We start from the raw sequence: 19,756 nt of genomic DNA, 5'->3' as shown, positions 1-19,756 counted from the left end.
ACGTTTCAGTTAATGCACTTTGTAATGTATTCCCCTTCCCTTCTCCTTCCCCCCCTTTTGTATTGGTGTTTAGGTTTTTCTCTGCTTTTCTTTTCTCAACAATACAGTGTATATTTTTTTAAGGGGTTGACGTTCATAAGGCTAATTGCCCTTTTTGTTAACCCCACAATCCCATAAAATTTTGTTTGCTTCTTCCCTTTGTATTTTTCTTGTTATCGATCTTTAGTATAATCATGTTTGTATGTTTTCATGTTTTTATGGAAAATGAAATAAATGAAATGAAATGAAATGAAAAGTACAACATGTTATGATCTTTCCTTTTTATAATATCAGCTACTACTGTTAAAGGAGCTACACAAAGAAAATTCACTAACAACTCATAATTAGAACAAATTACATATGGATGGAAAGATTTTCTCTTGAAAAACACGAACAATTTGCTGAGAAATCATATAGATATCATGGAAAGGCGTGAAATGCAATTTTTCAAGACGCCCCTGAACGTAAGTCAAACACACAAGCGTAGCGAGCTCTAAATAGTGACGTCACACACTGGACGAACAGCTCAGTGCCGTGTAGCAGTATGCAGCTAGACAGCCGTGTCCCGTATGTGACGTCACAAATATTGACGCTCTACAAAGGACAGCTGAAGGCAGAAAATCTGGATCTCAAAACTAACATTTTTCAGAGTTGATTACTGCGGGCCCCAAACATATTTTGAAGAGAAGAGTTGTTGTATTTGATCGGCAAGGCTTCCCCTTCGCAATGATATGAGTTTTGCATCAATTCAAAACATTTTTTATTCTTCGTGTGGCTACTTTAAACAATAATTTGCAAACAGGTATATAATAATAATAGTATATAGAAATTGTTATAAATCAACACCGACATGCACTAAGATAATGTTTGATATAGAATCAGTTATAAATTCAATTACATTTGATAGGTAGTATGGATATTACTGATTGAAAATGGTGCCTATCCTAAGGAGAAAATTGCGCTGTTCTTATGGTTTATTTTGTTCCTGACGTGCCCATTGGACCATACCTTTCCCCATTATCGAAATGTAAGGCGCCCATTACTTTGAATCTTGTTTTTAATATCGCCAAACTTCAGGCAGTTCTGAAAAATATAAAAGCACTGTTCATTATTGTAGACCCATTTAAGAAATAAAATACGCCCTTTTACCCTCACCATCGACAATACCTCCACAATGCATTATTTAATGATAAAGATGGTATTAACCCTTACCTTAATTATTTTTTTTTAAAAGCTCAGTAAAATAACCTTCTTATTTGCTTTTAAAATTGTGTTTCTTTCAGGTCATGTTCGGTCATGTTCGTGTTTGGTACTATACTGACGGTCTCACTCTTCGGTCTAAATCTGGCACAAGGGGACGTTGACACACCATTTAAAAACATTGTTGTTCAGTGAAGAGTGTTTATATGTTAATGTAGATAACATATTAATAAAGCATATTACTTCTACTCTGTGAAAGCAAGGAATCTTATTATACACCTCATAGATAGTCACAATATCTATTTGTTTTCAAGTTTCATTCATTCTGGGATCGCACTGTATAGGAAATAATCAATCAACCGAGCGTTTTACTTACCTTATATTACCTCATATTTCACACTATAACCACTTTTGTCTTATCTAAACTTTAAAAGATACAATATTGACTTGTGTATATTATAGATTTGCATCTACATTATTTTGACTTTTCTTGAATTACTTTTATGATATAATGCCATGCATTGTATAGGGCTTTCATTCCCAATAAACAGAACACTAAAAAGTAACCTCTTTTGGGAGTGTATTTTAAGTGATTTTAAAGTATAGTGCCTTTTGAACTAGATTTAAACGTTATCGACACGTGCCTTCATTAAAACAAATAAGGTACTCCTGTTCACGTTTTCATCTAACCTTAAAACCACCAGTTTATCACGCGACTGGAGTAACGTGATTCCACTTACCTCTGTAAATCAAGTGTTTATGACCAAATAACCACTTGACCAAGCAACGAGTTTTTTGTCAGTTAACCGATGGTGGCGATAAATACGTAATTATTTGGTCTTGTAAGCACCTTTATTGATTGGTTTCACAGGTTATCCAAAGTTGATGGTAATAATCACGTTACTTACACCGGCTAATCGTCTTATTGTTCTGTCCGTGAATCTCTGGTTATATTCAACTAGTAATTCTGAGGTGTCTTACACACCTCTTTAAAAGGTTTCAAAGTTACCATACATTTCTTGGTTATGATCACGTGGCTCAAGCTGATTACTAATCTAAGCTGTGAAAACGTGATATGTAGGTGTGAAAATTAGTAATTATTAAGTGTTTTAAAACACCTTTTTAAATGGTAGTCAAAGTTGCCATAAGTTCCGCGGTGATGATCTCGTGACTCAAACGGATTATTGATCTAAGCTGGTCATACGTGACTTTAAGGTGTGAAAAATTAGTCATTATTAGGTGTCTTAAAACACCTATTTAAATGGTTTCAAAGTTACCATAACTTTCTTGGTGATGATCACGTAGTTAAAACTGATTACTAATCTAAGCTGTGAATCCGTGATATTTAGGTGTGAAAAATTAGTAATTATTAGGTGTCTTAAAACACCTATTTAAATGGTAGTCAAAGTTGCCAGCAGTTCCGCGGTGATGATCTCGTGACTCAAACGGAATATTAATCTAAGCAGGGCATACGTGACTTTTAGGTGTGAAAAATTAGTCATTATTAGGTGTCTTAAAACACCTATTTAAATGGAAGTCAAAGTTGCCATAAGTTCCGCGGTGATGATCTCGTGACTCAAACGGATTATTAATCTAAGCTGGGCACACATGACTTTTAGGTGTGAAAAATTAGTCATGATTAGGTGTCTTAAAACACCTATTTAAATCGTAGTCAAAGTTGCCAGCAGTTCCGCGGTGATGATCGCGTGACTCAAACGGATTATTAATATAAGCTGGGTATTCCGTGTTTTCCATGTGTGAAAATGAGTTATTCTTGGGTGTCTTGATGGTTTCACAGTTACCATTTAAGTTCCGTGGTGATAATCCCGTGACTGTTGGCATATTTCTATGTTCACCAGTTGATAACTGACTGTTGGCATATTTTCATTGCACCAGTTGATAACTGGAGTGTGCATATTTCCAGATGCACCAGTTGATGACTGAGCGTTGGCATATTTCGAGTTGACCCAGCTGACACCAATTCATTTGCATATTGAATATGGGGTGCGTGCAGATCTATGTTTTTTAAACAATTTATCTGAATTTACAGCATATTTCTTAAATACTGATGATTTAGTTATTTGCAATTCATTTCGAAAATACTACAAATATAAATTACCAGTTATTAGGACATTTCGCTACTTCGTATAAATTACATTTAGTTAAACATGAATAAGGGAAACATTAACTGTGAACTAAAATAACTTCAATAAAGTACAAGTATACGAAATTTTTTCGTAATTATGTAAGTCTACTTATTACCAATGCCCTTACATTGGAAATACAGACGTACCAGTATTGAAGTATTGTTGCTGTTCAACTGGTTGGAAGTTTTACCAAATGGTTCTAATGGCTCAGCTAGACCAGTTGAATTATAACTGGCCTGGATCAACTGGATCATTTAGCCCATTTCAATTTCCAGGGTTACCAGTTGGCATTAAATGGTTCATCAACTGGACCAGTTGCAACTAGCTTTCTCTTCTGGGATGTTTGCACCCCCCCCCCCCCCCACCCCCCCCCCCCCCCCCCCCCCCCCACCCAACCCCCTCTAATCCCAAACTGCTTCCGGCGCGCCTGGACGTAATTATGGAAGATCCAAGACACGATGTTCAGAAACGGGATGAGAACGTCATTATTTTGGTTCATTTATTGTGTAACATTTCGTAATTATTGGGTTGAACGCGGGTTACAGAAACATCCTTCCTCTTCGACGTAAATTTCACGTGAATGAAGAACATGATTCATCTCAAGTCAGCCTCGTAATATTCACCTGAATTTCACGCAGATATTTTGACTAAAACTATCACTAACGCTTCTCGTGTTTCTGTGACGCGATAATTTCGTGTATGAAGATGTAATTTCATAACCAAACAAACACGGGAGTATTAGGTTTACAAACCATGGTCTCCAAGGTAGGGATAATCACGTTATTATAATGGTGATATTGCATTGACAATTGCGTGATTTAGTGTACGTGTGTTTTAAGTTACTTAATGCAATAAACGTATTAACACATTTACGTAAATGTCCGGTGTTTGAAGAACGTTACTCTCCTCAAGTCGATACCTTGATATTGACGTGATTTTCACGTGATTTTGTTTATTGGGATTGTATATTATTTATTTAGGTAATAGACCAGTTCGTAGATAGCACATGGCATAATGAACTTAATCATCCACAGATCTTTTAATCACGGAGGAATGTCTTTGTGTGTATTCTAGAATAATCATGGAGGTACTTCATGAATATTTTTATTTGCTGCCCGCTTTTGGTTTTTCACTATTTTTAGTCGTATCTGAAGTATAAGCTCATTACTCATGACAATAGATAAATATGTATATGTTTATGTGTGTGCATATGTGTATGTATATGAATATGTATAATTATGTATTAAGTGCATGTTTACATGTATGTACATTTATATTATATACCCTATAAATAATTTACTCCATAATAATTTATGTTGTTATCAAATATATTTTGCGTTTCATATTTTCATGAAGCACTAACTAGTATTATATATACAATAAAGTATCTTGGCAATAGAAATTAGATTCTATAAACACAACAGAACAGCCACTAATCATAATCAGATTGATATGTGAAAAGTGCTCCGTCTTCTAGGTGCTGTTCATGGTAAAATTAGTGCATGGAACGACAACAACAATTTTGTTGTTGTTGTTGTTGGGGGGGGGGGGGGTATTTACCTTGCCAGATGCAATCAGTGGTGCAACCATGTAGTATGACAAATTGAAAAAATTGAAGGAAACTAATCCAACTCCACTTGATTCTCGCATATGTACTTACTTGTTTTATCGCACTTCCTATCATTCCAACTATATTGACGATCAGACCAAATTCGAAAACAGTTGACATTCTCCGCGAACGATTCATTGTCAAAATTGTTATATGTAAGACTTGATCCGTCTAGCCACCTTGCGTCACTGAGACTTGTGCCGTTCAGCCCGATCCAGTAGTCCTGACTGGCAACCCCTTCGATGAAGTCCTGTTCCTCTTGCGACTCGATGAAGACCAGGTGGGATCCGTATTGGGAACAAGCTGAAACAGCAGAAGTGTGATTCACCTTAAAAGTGCTGAAATTGTAGAACGACCCGCCGTACTCATATTCCTCCGGAGAATATGCTGAAAGATGAAAACAATATGTAAGGAAGTAGACAAATTTTGTTACTGAAATATTCAAAGAAAAAAATAGATAATGATGATGATGATGATAAAAATGACAATAATATGAATGATGATGATGATAATGATAATAATAACAATAATAACGATAATAACAATAATAATAATACAAATTTTTAAAAATTAGTAATGAAAATAGATGCAAAGACATAAAAGTTATTACAGCTTTAACACTCAATGTCTAAAGAAATTTTGCTCACCATCGAAAATTTAGGTCAATTCACAATGTTATTTCACAATGTTATTTCTTGCAGGTTTTTGTTAATATGAAGGAGAGAGAGGAGGGGGAGGGAGAGGAGGGGCAGGGGGAAGAGAGAGAGAGAGAAGGAGAGAGAGAGAGAGAGAGAGAGAGAGAGAGAGAGAGAGAGAGAGGGGGAGGGGTAGTGGCTATAATAATGGTCAAAGGCATGACGTCATTTCACTGTTTCTCGTACTTACTGGGTGTGGTGGTTTCTTGCGATGTCGTTGTGTCTGGCATCGTGATCGTAGGGTTCGTCGTGGGCTTGGTCGTCGCGTCCGTAGTCGATGATTCTGTTGAATCAACAAACATAACTGATTTAAATGATCATGATGTAATTGAGGGTTCAGGGTTCGGAAAGACACCTAAACAGGATTAGAAGGCCAAAAAGAAGAAAATTTAGCTCCATGAAAACATATCAAATTGAACAGTTTATATATTTAATAAGGCATAATTTGAGTGAGCAAATTTGTAGATTTAGTGGTGTTTTGTCAAAGTTGAAGGAATATTTTGGCTAAATATTTTATCTATAATTATATACCGCTGTGGCGTGTTTGCTTTCGTCAAGCTCGTGGGTAAACAATTAGACGGTCAATTCCCCCCTAAAAATATTTTAGAGACTTCCGTCATAGGAAAGGGGCATAGAGATAAAGACAGACAAAGAGAGAGAGAAAGAGAGAGAGAGAGAGAGAGAGAGAAAGAGAGAGAGAGAGAGAGAGAGAGAGAGAGAGAGAGAGGGGGGGGGGGGGGGGGAGAGGGGGTGGGTATTGGCTATAGCAATTATGATAATAATCAAATTCATGACGCCATTTCAATGTTTTTATTGCTTACCTATGATGGTGTTTTCTTGCGATGTCATTGTGTCTGACATCGTGGTCGTAGGACTGGTTGTGGGCTTGGTCGTCGCTTCCATAGTCGATGATTCTGTTGACGCTGAAAAGTTTTCAACAAACATAAACAGCACATTTTTAGATTTAGTGGTGTTTTGTCAAAGTTGAAGGAATTTTTTTGGCTAAATATTTTATCTATAATTATATACCGCTGTGGCGTGTTTGTTTTCGTCAATCTCGTGGGCAAAATATTAGACGATCACTTCCCCCCTAAAAAAATCTTTTAGTTACTTTGGTCAAAGGAAAGGGCACAGGAAATAGAGAGTCGGATAAAGACAGAGAGAGAGAGAGAGAGAGAGAGAGAGAGAGAGAGAGAGAGAGAGAGAGAGAGAGAGGAGAGGGTAGGTATTGGCTATAGCAGTTATGATAATAATCAAATTCATGACGTCATTTCAATGTTTTTATTACTTACCTATGATGGTGGTTTCTTGCGATGTCGTTGTGTCTGACATCGTGGTCGTAGGACTCGACGTGGGCTTGGTCGTCGCATCCATAGTCGATGATTCTGTTGACTCTGAAAAGTTTTCAACAAACATAACTGATTTGAATGTTCATGATGTAATTGAGGGTTCAGGGTTATAACAAATGAAACCACACGTACAAAGCAAACAGATTCGGAATGACACCTAAACAGGATTAGAAGGCCAAAACGAAGAAAATTTAGCTCCATGAAAACATATAAAATTGAACAGTTTATATCTTTTATAAGGCATAATTTGAGTCTGCAAATTTTTGTATTTGGTGGTGTATTGTCAAAGTTGAAGGGATTTTTTTAGCTAAATATTTTATCTATATACCGCTGTTGCGTGTTTGCTTTCGTCAAACTCGTGGGTAAACAATTAGACGGTCAATTCCCCCTACAAATATTTTAGTGACTTCCGTGAAAGGAAAGAACACAGAAAATAGAGATTCAGATAAAGACAAAGAAAGAGAGAGAGAGAGAGAGAGAGAGAGAGTGAGAGAGAGAGAGAGAGAGAGAGAGGGGGGGGGGGGGGGGAGAGGGGGTGGGTATTGGCTATAGCAATTATGATAATAATCAAATTCATGACGTCATTTCAATGTTTTATTGCTTACCTATGATGGTGGTTTCTTGCGATGTCATTGTGTCTGACATCGTGGTCGTAGGACTCGACGTGGGCTTGGTCGTCTCATCCATAGTCGATGATTCTGTTGACTCTGAAAAGTTTTCAACAAACATAAACAGCACATTTTTAGATTTAGTGGTGTTTTGTCAAAGTTGAAGGAATTTTTTTGGCTAAATATTTTATCTATAATTATATACCGCTGTGGCGTGTTTGTTTTCGTCAATCTCGTGGGCAAGAAATTAGACGATCACTTCCCCCCTAAAAAAATCTTTTAGTTACTTCGGTCAAAGGAAAGGGCACAGGAAAATTAATAGAGAGTCGGATAAAGACACAGAGAGAGAGAGAGAGAGAGAGAGAGAGGGGGGGGGGGCTGGGTATTGGCTAGTTAAGATAGGATAATAATAAAATTCATGACGCCATTTAATGTTTCCATTGCTTACCTATGATGGTGGTTTCTTGCGATGTCATTGTGTGTGGTCGTTCCGACATCGTGGTCGTAGGGCTCGTCGCGGGCTTGGTCGTCGCTTCCGTTGTCACCGACTCTGAAAGAAATACAAAAAACTTGTTAAAGAGAAGGTTGAGTTCTGGGGAGAGGTGAACAATAATTTGTGAGCATTATCATTGTTATTTTGCAAGTGTTGAAGAACATCAGAGAAAAAACGTTCCCCGAAAAGCATGGCTCTTCAAATTACCTCATATTCTAAATATGACAAGTAACAACTTAAAAATGAAGCCCGATTTGTATGGCACATGTTTGTGTAGTCCCATATACATTTGTCTGTGTACAGTGCTTGTTACTTTACCAAGACTGGACCAAATTTCTTATTATTTTGATGACTCCAGAACCTTGCAGTACATACCAATACTTAATGCTACATTATCAACTTTTTCTGATCGATTCCACCCCGTTTCTTTCACAATGCAATCGCATGACCAGAACTCAAGTTTCTCAGATTTTATTGAATAATATTTTGTGAGTGTTTGTTTTGCGTGACTGCAAAAGCATGTGTATAATACTGTGCTAATCAACTAGGGGACCTACGTCCTTAAGTCATAACTGACAGTAATGAGGATTAATGCCTCATAAAATTGCACTAATATCACACTTCGACACGGTTTTTATCCTGCGGGCTCACGGTAACGAGGCTATTGCTTAGCCACTGAATCATGAATGTACGCAGCGGGGACTAGGGTACGTCGCCGCCCCCACAAATACAAAAAAAAAACAACAACAGAGGAATTTTATCTGTTGGGGACCAGGGGAAAATGCAATGAAGTATTGATAATTTATTGCATTTTCTTTGTTTTTTGTTTATAGACATACTAGAGGTAGTGGTGCTTTGGGAAGTCGTTGTGTCTGAGCGTTCCGACATCGTGGTCGTGTGGCTCGTCGTGGGCTTCGTCGTCGCTTCTGTCGTTGACACGGTGACCTCTGAAAAAGAAACATAACTGAGGTCATATCACTGGTTAGTAACTTCTTGGTCATATACACCAACTCGTAATCTCCGTTCAGAAACCGACACATGTAAACTTATCATTCCCAAATCTAGACTCTCAGCAGCTGAAAAACGTTTTGTAGTAGCTGCATCAAAGACTTGATATGTATTAGTCTCTTCACACCCGCAGTATTTACAGAGGTTTTTGCCACAATCTGCCCTTAAATTGCGGTCAGTACAATACAAACATATAAATAAAGATATTACAGGACAGTTATAAACATACACATATGATAAACATACATAATGAATACGTAATACATGAGTAAGCCAAGGATATAGGGTGGTAATAGAGGTAATATTAGATTCCACTTTACAAAATATGAAGCTAAATCTTAAAATAATAATAAATACATAAATCATTATTATTATTATTATCATTATTATTATTATTATTATTATTATTATTATTATTATTATTATTATTATTATTATTATTATTATTATTATTATTATCATTAATTTTATTATTATCATCAATTACCATTTTCAGTAGTATAATTACTACCGACATAATTAATAATTGATGTATTTATTATTATTTTAAGATTTAGCTTCATATTTTGTAAAATGGAATCTGATATTATTGATGTCTTAATAGTTACTGGCTTAATTGGTAATTAATAGGTTGATACACGATTCATGGCATATGTTTGGCATTTATATTAATACCTTGAGATGAGTTTATAGTAGTCAAGGTTTTGCTTTAGAATTTAACAGATGAATGGGGTCGGGGATAAAGGACCTTCGGAAACGTGCACGTTGGGTTCGTGTTGTGCACAGGCGTATTCCAGATCTGTTATAATTGAAGTGCTCATTTAGTGGGTGCGAGGGGTCATGCATTACTTTTTTTTAACTTTAGAAATGGCATTTTTCTGGTACAGCTTTTCTATGGATGGTAGGTCGGCTCCTGTGATACGTTTTGCTGCCTTTCTGGGACGTTCGAGCAGTTTCTTGGCAGCAATTGTGGCGTTTGCAAATAGCAAGTTAGGTTGAAGGTTAGGACACTTTGAATTAGGGATTTAAAGAATAGTTCTATCAGCTTGCTATCTACTCTTAAGTTTTTCATTACCCTAACAACGACAGTATAGTAGTAGTAGTAGTATTAGTATAAGTTGTAGTAGTATTAGTATAAGTAGTAGTAGTAATAGTTGTTGTAGTAGTAGTAGTTGTTGTTGTTGCTGTAGTAGTATTAGTAATATAGTAGTAGTAGTAGTAGTAGTAGTAGTAGTAGTAGTAGTCATACCTGGTAGTAGTAGTATTGATTGATTAGTGAATAGAAAATGAATTTGACATTTGAGAACAAAAATCAATACAAAAAAAAAAGCATGATACTCACCCGGGATTCTGCATATTATTAGATGTTCGCCAGGAAATTTTTCAGCGATGACTGAAGGGGGAGTGAACAATTTTGGGACGGTCTGCAACATGGTGCCATCGGGCAGTCGCACCATCTCACACATATAGGACAAATTCGATAAAGCAGGCAAGGCTGTGTCGAATAAAACAAACAGAAAGTCATTAGTGAGTTCTTCCTCCTACTCCTCTTCCTCCCCCTGCTCCCATCCCCTTCCCCTGCTCCCATCTTCCTTCCTCGCCTCCCCTCCTGCTCATCCTCCCCTATTCCTCCTTTTTTTTTTAATCTCCTCCCCTTCCCCCGTTATCACCCTTCTCCTCTCATCCTCCCCATCGTCCTCCTCTTCGACTTCCTCCCCTCACCCTTCATCATTATCCCTCATCCTCCTCACCCTCCTCCTTGTCCTCATCCTCCTCCTCGTCCTCCTCCATCTCTCTTCTCCTATTGCCCCTTCTTCTCCACCTCGACCTCCTTCGCTTCTCCCTCCTTTACTCTCCTTCTCTCCTTTCTCCTCCTCCGTCTCTTCCTCCTCTTCCTCCTCCTTACCAATCCCCCTACACTGTAAAAAAGAATTCGTTCATTGGTAATTTTTACGTATTTTTTCCATGTAGAACTTACTTGAAAACATTAGTTTTGCCACTTACGCACTAAATTTAAGTCTTGCTAACTCAAACTTTCAATTTAGTAGAACATACGTGGAATATTTAAGTAAAATCAAATACATAAGAACTTTAAGTAATTTCAGCTTGTATTAATTTAGTAATTTTAACTCAAAATCAGAAATTATACGTATTACTCAAACAATTTATGTTGATTATTCTTATCTTTTTAAAGTAAGGCCCGATGCAGTGCGTAATAGAAATATTTACATAATTTATGAATATTCATTAAGACCAAATTAAACTCTTTTTTAAATAAAACAATTCTTTTTTGTGGTTGAATGAAAATTTAAGGACTTTAAAACATTTACTAATTCATTTAACATGGCTAAGCAAAGACAAGACAATTTTTAATTGTTACCCAGTTCAAAACAAATCAAAACTTGATATTTCAGGAAATTGTCAACCAATTTTCCTTTTAAGATGCTACGATCAAGTATATATAAAATTTGGAGCCTTTCAATATGTGTCGAATTGAAGCGTATGTAATAGTTTGTGATGGTGGTAGATATATATATATATATACGGTTAAATCTTAAATAGAAGTAGTGTTAGTGATTAGTGATTAATCTTAAATAGAAGTAGTGAATGATTATTGGATGTTACTTGTTAGATTAAATGGGTACCAAATCGTGCAATAAGTAATCCTATCATATCTTTTTTTTAATTATCTAAAATGATTACAATACTTAAATTATTTACGTTAATGTAACTCGATTTAACTGAGTAAAAATTTATTCAGCAAAATAAGTAAATTCTACTTAAGATGCCGTAGGTAATATTTACTTAATACAAATAAGGCAATTCTTTTCCTCAATTTTATTGAGTTATTTCGACAATTATTTTTTACAGTGTACTCCGCTTCATCCTTTTACTACTCTCATCATCAATCCTTCCTCTCCCCCCTTTTTCCTCCCCTATTCATCTTTATAACCCTCCTCCTAATCCTCCTCTTCTCCCTCCTCCTCTTCTTGCTCCTCCTCCTCCAATTCCCCTTCCTCCTTTTCCTTCCCTTCACCCTCATTCATCATTCCCTCATCCACGTCCTCCTGCTCTTCTCTCTCCTCCCCTTCTCTCCTCTTCGTTCTTGTCCTCCTCGTCTCCTCCTCTTCATCTTCCTTTCTCATCCCTTACTCCCCGACCTCCCGCCCCCTTTTCTCTCCTCCCTTTCTTTTCCTCTTCGTTCTTGTCCTCTCCTCTCCCCCTTCATCGTTATCCCTTCCTTATCCTTCTTGTCCTCCTCTTCCTCCCCTTCATCTTCCTTTCTCATCCCTTACTCCCCGTCCTCATGCCCCTCTTTCTCTCCTCCCCTTCTCTTCCTCTTCGTTCTTATCCTTTCCCCTCCCCCTTAGGAATGACATTCCCCTTAAAATAGTTTGAAAAATATTAGGGAGAATTTTATATGAGATACCACGTAGGTTTTTTCTCCTCGCTCCTATTTCGCTTCATTATGGTTATATCTTTCAGCAGCATTCGTAAAAATCATAAAACTATGGCGGATATGTGAAGTCAAAATTATTCTTACCAAAGGACAAACAGGTTACGGTACCAAACAGCAACTTCCACAATACACCGATCTTTTGGTCTTTAGCCTGTATTTCGAAAAACATCATCATTGTTCCAAAAAAAATAGAACAAGAACAAGAACAAAAATAAAAACAGAGAAAAAGATGATAAATAATGGCTAATGATGCTAACGGTATTATTAAAAATGGTGATAATGACAACTTTTACGATGATGATGATGATTATCATAGAAATATTAATAAGAGCAATTACCGTTACAGGTAGCAAATACCACTAACGTAACATAATTCTTAAGACTATGATTAGTTTTTATATGGATTGAATCATATCGATCTTAACAGACAGCAAAATGTAATACTAGATGATTTAATATGTAAACATTTCCAAGTTCCATGTGGGGTTTATCAAGGGTTATGTCTCGGCCCCTTCCTTTTTACACTCTATATAATCCACCCCGACATTTGCACGATTTTGTGTTCCCGCTTTCCCCCGCATTGAGGCGTGCATGACACACTTTAAACAAGAATTATACATGTAATACGAGATGGTTATCAAAAAAGAAAAGCATCAGAGAAAATGAAGTACTGCCAATGAACACAATGCTAAGTCGGATGCTCAAAATGAGTTTGAATGTTTGAACTAGTTACAACAAAATTATTAAATAATATATTATTAACAGTTGGGTGATATATTTGTTCTGCTTAGACTTCATTTGACACATATTTGCAAGACAAATTTTTAACAGGAATTACACATGTATTACGAGATCAATAAAGAAAAGAATCATCAGAGAAAATGAAGTACGGCCAACGAACAAATGCGAAGTCGGATGCTCAAAATGAGTTAACGTATAAATTAAGGGCAGGATTACGTTACCATATCATTCTAAAATGTATGCACGCTTGGCGACAAGCGAACATAACTCATGAATTTGAATGAGAAATATGTTAATGTGATCGAGTCAAACGCGAATGTAAATGCACAGATCATGAATTTGACCTTTCGAATAGCAAGACTGGGACAAATCAATTTCGATTGAATGGATTGGAAAAATTGCAAAATTGGCCGGGAAAACCTATAATTTCCCTTCTCTTCTGCACGTTTAAAAGTTCTGCTTTTCTTCTATTTTTATTCCTCTTCTCCTCCTTCCTTTATATTTTCTATTTACTTTATCCTTCTTCTTTGTTCTTCTTCTAGGCCTGATGTAGATCAAATATGGACGTTCAACTGAAGAGAGCATGGATTTTGCCCAATAGACCATTTCGTAGCTAGCACATGATAAAATGTGTATCGAGTGTTCACTGCGAAGATTCCAGTCTAACTCAAGCTTTTGCTTCCTCTGGCTGAAGTCGTATGTATATGTAAAATTAAACTTCTTTAAACTTAAATCACACAGCAATTATTCATTAAGTCATGAGTCACACATTAATTATATTGCATTATTTCGAAATATATCATGTATATGCTTATATTGAAACGGACAAGTAAAATGGCAATGAAATCATTCAGACTCATGGGTGCCTTTTTATGACGATTGAGACAAAGTCCTAAAACACTTACCATTTTACAGATCAATATCTTCAAGTGATTCCAAAAATGATCAAACAGCACGATGATAAACTGACGTCTTTCTCGGATAAAAAGTATCAGATTCGAAAACGAAGAATACAGTTGCTTGGTGACAGAAAAGCTGGCAATATTAATCGTAATATGCACACTGACGGCTATAGCTATCGATCAACGGAGAACAATTGAAATCACAGGAGGCATATGAATTGATGTCTACTTTCAACCAAGTGTGAATGGTAAATGGTACGTGATTTTCTTTTTCTGCAGGCGGTAAGCTCGTACGAGAATGGGATCGATATGCATAGACAGATTATACTGACAATACTGCCAACTGGTAGATCAAAATTATGATGACGATTGGTGTTTTGAAATTATCGGATAGATCATGTGATAGCTCTGCAAGAGATGATATGATGATTGTTTGGTTTTGGTTTTTGCTTGAAAAGGCACCTGTTACTTTAGGCACTTGCTGTAATTTCCTCTCTCTCTCTCTCTCTCTCTCTCTCTCTCTATTTTTTTAAATATTTTTTTAATTTAAAGATTATTTGTACTTGCAATAATTGGTTCAACATTTCAAGTTACTGTTATAGGTTGTTCATCCATCTATTATCATTTATTAATATATGTATATAACTTTAGGTATGAACAATAATGTTAACTTTATCTTTTATCATTTGTATTGTACATTTATATGATCATTCCTGTTTTTATGCACATTTTATGTAAACATTGCATTATTGGTCCCTGCATGGACTACTGCATTGTACATTGTATATGTTGATATTAATAAACCGAAATTGAATTGAATTGACAAATTGAATGATTGTTGTTTCTTTGATTGTTTGTTTTTGTTTTTGTTTGGGAAAACGCACGTGATCTCAGAAACATTATACCTTTGGATCGTATTAGGGGATAGATCCTTGAGATAGCTATTAGCCCAGAAAATATTTGTTTGCTTATTTTGTTATGCTTTTGTTTGAGAAAACGCACGTTATGATCTCATAAAACATCAACATTTTGGATCAAATTTAGGGGATAGCTCTGTTAGATAGGTATTAGCGCTGATTAACTTGTTTTGAGGAGTGGGGCATACATAATTTTTATTGTGAAAATGCATGTTATGCTGATAAACTGCTAAAAGTGGATAGGAAATTATGAGATTTGGAATACCTATCAGCGCCAATGATTTTTAGAGGGGTGTGGTTGCATTTCGTTGCTTATGGGGAAAACACGCGTTACCTTAGAAACATGTAGAGTGGATCGAAATAATGGGATAGTATTAAAGGATAATTATTTATTGCATCGACCATTTTTCTTTTCTTCACATTACCTTCATGAATATTTCAGGCATGAAAATGTCTGAATATTTCATGAAGACGCCCGTTTTATTATGTCTGATATTTTGACTGGACTTAAATAAGGCAGAATGACTTTGAATTGAATACACTTAAGCCTACGTCCTTATTTTCTGGATTCACTACAATTTATTCGAATTTTCAAAATGAAAAAGGGTCAACTACTCTGAACGAGGTTTGCAATTATGAAACTTAAAAATTCTCTCTTCTTTTCGGAAGAAAATTAACCCCATTTCATCTTCCGATTTGTCATGATATACCTTTAAGAGACGAGCATTTGGAGAAACGAAGCTCAGAATTATGACCTGTCGGAATAAAGAATCTTTGTGATTAATACACCTTGGGAATTATGAACCTTTGGAATTATACGTATCTTCAAAATCATGAACTTTCAGAATTATAAGCCTCCGACAAAAAACGAAATAAACTCGTTTTAGTATGTGAATTGTCCGACAAGGTTATATTCAGCCTAACCAACTTGATGAGTGATTTTTAACATCATTTTGGTCATCATATTGTTCTGACCGAAACTTTCTTCAAAATAAACAAACAAATAATTATTGTACTCCCATGAAGACTAATGGTAATGACTTTTTATTCTACACCTTTATGATGAATTTAGAGACATTTAGAAATAATGAAATTTGGAATACCTATCACCGCTAATGATTATTAAAGAGGTGGGTTTTGTTTGTTTGAGGAAAACACACGTTACCTTAGAAACAGGTTGAGTGGATCGAAATTATAGGAAAGGATAGATATTGATAGCGTCAACCATTTTTGTTGTCGATGAAATGCATGTTACGGTAGAAACAAGTTGGTATTTAGAGGCATGATACATTACACACACAAAAACAGAACAGACCAAAAACACATTCAGACAATGTAATATCGACCTTCATCACATTCATTAGCTCATAAATATTTCAGGCATGAAAAAAAGTCGGAATATTTCATGAATACATTTATTTATTATTCATTTATTTAAAGAAACTGAATGACAAACATATGTAAACGTAATTCGATTTATTGATTTGATTTGATTTATTTATTTCTGTTTGATTTTCTTTTTCTTTTGCATTTTTACAAATATATAACAAACAAAACATCGCAAATTTTACACATTTCAAAAGAAAATAATATCGAATAAAGTAACCAATCGAAAACATCAAACAGAAGGGTTGACAAAGTAAGCAAAGCTTGATAGCATGACTACTCTCAATGGATACATATAACAATACGAATATGGTGGAACATTATTGGTAAAAGGGGAAAGAGAGAGAGAGAGAGAGAGAGAGAGTTCACATGATCATCCCAGTTACATTTTTCATTTTATATATACACCTAAGAATTTGGTTGATGACTTTTTTCTATTGGAACATTATCAACAAGCAGCTCAAAATTATGAATATTATGATTTCTTGAGTTTCTAAAGTGAATAAAATTGGTCTCCTTTAGGTTAAATGATAATATGTTGCTTTTGAATTTACGATTCACATGACGTTATTACAGGCGCGGATCCAGGGGGGGGGGCCGAGCGGGCCTTGGCCCCCCCCCCCCCCGGCAAAAAAAAAAAAAAAAAAAAGAGAGAAGAAAGGAAAAGAAGGGAAAGGGAAAGAGGAGAGAAAGGGAAAGAAAGAAGAGGAAGAAGAAAAAAGGGGGAAGAAGGAGATCGGGGGGGGGGCGAAAGGGCCTAGCCTCCCAGGCTGTTGCCCCCCCCCCCCCCAATCAAAAAAATAATAGAGAAGGAAGGAAAGGAAAAGAAAAAAGGAAAATAGGAGATACTGGCGTACTGATAGAGGGGGGGGGGGGGGGGGGGGCTTGGGGGAAATTAAATTCAAACGTGTTTTATTTCTAATTCCATAATTGTGGATTACAAATAATGCTGAAATTACATAATTTCCGAGATGTTTCCTCACTTTTTAGTAAATTATACTTTTTTATGCGTTTGTTGGAAAATGATAAATTCCTAAATTTACAGCCAGGCAAGAAATATTGAGATTCCTACATGTCAAGGCCCGAGGAACGGCGGGAATCGGGAGCCTCGAGCCCCCCCCCCACACTTTAACAAAAAAAATATATTAAAGAGAGAAAAAAAAAGAGAGCAAGAAAGAAAGAATAGTTAACTGCCAGTGTTAACAAATAAAGAGGCATCAAAATATGATCATCAGACCGTGATTAAATGCCTAAAACCCCTAAGCTTCCGGGGGATCTACCCCCTGGATTCCACCTACTAGTAGGGCCCTAAGGTGGGCCCTTCGATGCTCAGTTGACGGTAATTTAATGCCTAAAACCTCTGATTTTGGGGGGCTTTGTCCCCTTGACCCCACGCCTAAGTGTCCTGCCAGTGTGACAAAATAATAAGGATTATAAAAAATGCTCATCTGACCGTAATTAAACGCCTAAAAACCCGAGCTTCCGGGGGCTCTACCGCCTCGACCCCACCAGGGGCCCTAAGGCGGGCCCCTGAATGCTTGTCTGACCGTAATTTATTGCCTTAAACGTCTGAGCTGGGGGTAAACTGAACTCAGACGAGGATTAAGCATCGAGAACGGTACAACGAATCGTCTTGTTTCTCTAATGATTTAAAGTAATGTAAAAGCTTCCGCGCTACGCGCGGGAGGGGGGGGGGGGTAACTGAATTCAGACGAGGATTATTTTCGAGAACGGTACAACGAATCGTCTTCTTTCTCTAATAGTTTAATGAAACGTCAAAGCTTCCGCGCTTCGCGCAGGAGGGGTTGGGGGTTGGGACTACATGTAGACAAGAATTAAGGGTCGAGAACTGTACAACAAATCGTCTTCTTTCTCTAATGATTTAATGAATCGTAAACGCTTCCGCGCTTCGCGCAGGAGGAGACGGGGGGGGGCGGTGAAAATGAATTCAGACGTGGATTATTTTCGAGAACGGTACAACGAATAGTCTTCTTTCTCTAATGATTTAATGAATCGTAAAAGCTTCCGCGCTTCGCGCGGGAGGGGGAAATTTGAATTCAGACAAGGATTAAGAGTCGAGAAATGTACAACGAATCGTCTTGTTTCTCAAATGATTTTATGAAACGTAAAAGCTTCCGCGTTTCGCGCGGGAGGGGGAAAACTGAATTCAGACGAGGATTAAGAGTCGAGAACTGTACAACAAATCGTCTTCTTTCTCTAATGATTTAATGAATCGTAAACGCTTCCGCGCTTCGCGCAGGAGGAGACGGGGGGGGGGCGGTGAAAATGAATTCAGACGTGGATTATTTTCGAGAACGGTACAACGAATAGTCTTCTTTCTCTAATGATTTAATGAATCGTAAAAGCTTCCGCGCTTCGCGCGGGAGGGGGAAATTTGAATTCAGACAAGGATTAAGAGTCGAGAAATGTACAACGAATCGTCTAGTTTCTCAAATGATTTTATGAAACGTAAAAGCTTCCGCGTTTCGCGCGGGAGGGGGAAAACTGAATTCAGACGAGGATTAAGAGTCGAGAAATGTACAACGAATCGTCTTCTTTCTCTAATGATTTAATGAATCGTAAAGACTTCCGCGCTTCGCGCGGGAGGGGGAAAACTGAATTCAGACGTGGATTAAGAATCGAGAAATGTACAACGAATCGTCTTGTTTCTCAAATGATTTTATGAAACGTAAAAGCTTCCGCGTTTCGCGCGGGAGGGGGGAACCTGTATTCAGACGAGGATTAAGAGTCGAGAACTGTACAACAAATCGTCTTCTTTCTCTAATGATTTAATGAATCGTAAACGCTTCCGCGCTTCGCGCTGGAGGGGCCGGGGGGGGGCGGTGAAAATGAATTCAGACGAGGATTATTTTCGAGAACGGTACAACGAATAGTCTTCTTTCTCTAATGATTTAATGAATCGTAAAAGCTTCCGCGCTTCGCGCGGGAGGGGGAAATTTGAATTCAGACAAGGATTAAGAGTCGAGAAATGTACAACGAATCGTCTTGTTTCTCTAATGATTTAATGAAACGTAAAAGCTTCCGCGCTTCGCGCGGGAGGGGGGGAACCTGTATTCAGACGAGGATTAAGAGTCGAGAACTGTACAACGAATCGTCTTGTTTCTCTAATTATTTAATGAAACGTAAAAGTTTCCAAGCTTCGCGCGGGAGGGGTGAACCTGAATTCAGACGAGGATTATTT

This window comes from Strongylocentrotus purpuratus, unplaced genomic scaffold (assembly GCF_000002235.5).
Source record: "Strongylocentrotus purpuratus isolate Spur 01 unplaced genomic scaffold, Spur_5.0 spur5_scaffold_2, whole genome shotgun sequence".
Classification (NCBI taxonomy): domain Eukaryota; kingdom Metazoa; phylum Echinodermata; class Echinoidea; order Camarodonta; family Strongylocentrotidae; genus Strongylocentrotus; species Strongylocentrotus purpuratus.
The sequence above is the reverse complement of the archived record's forward strand: the minus strand, read 5'-3'. Positions refer to the sequence as shown.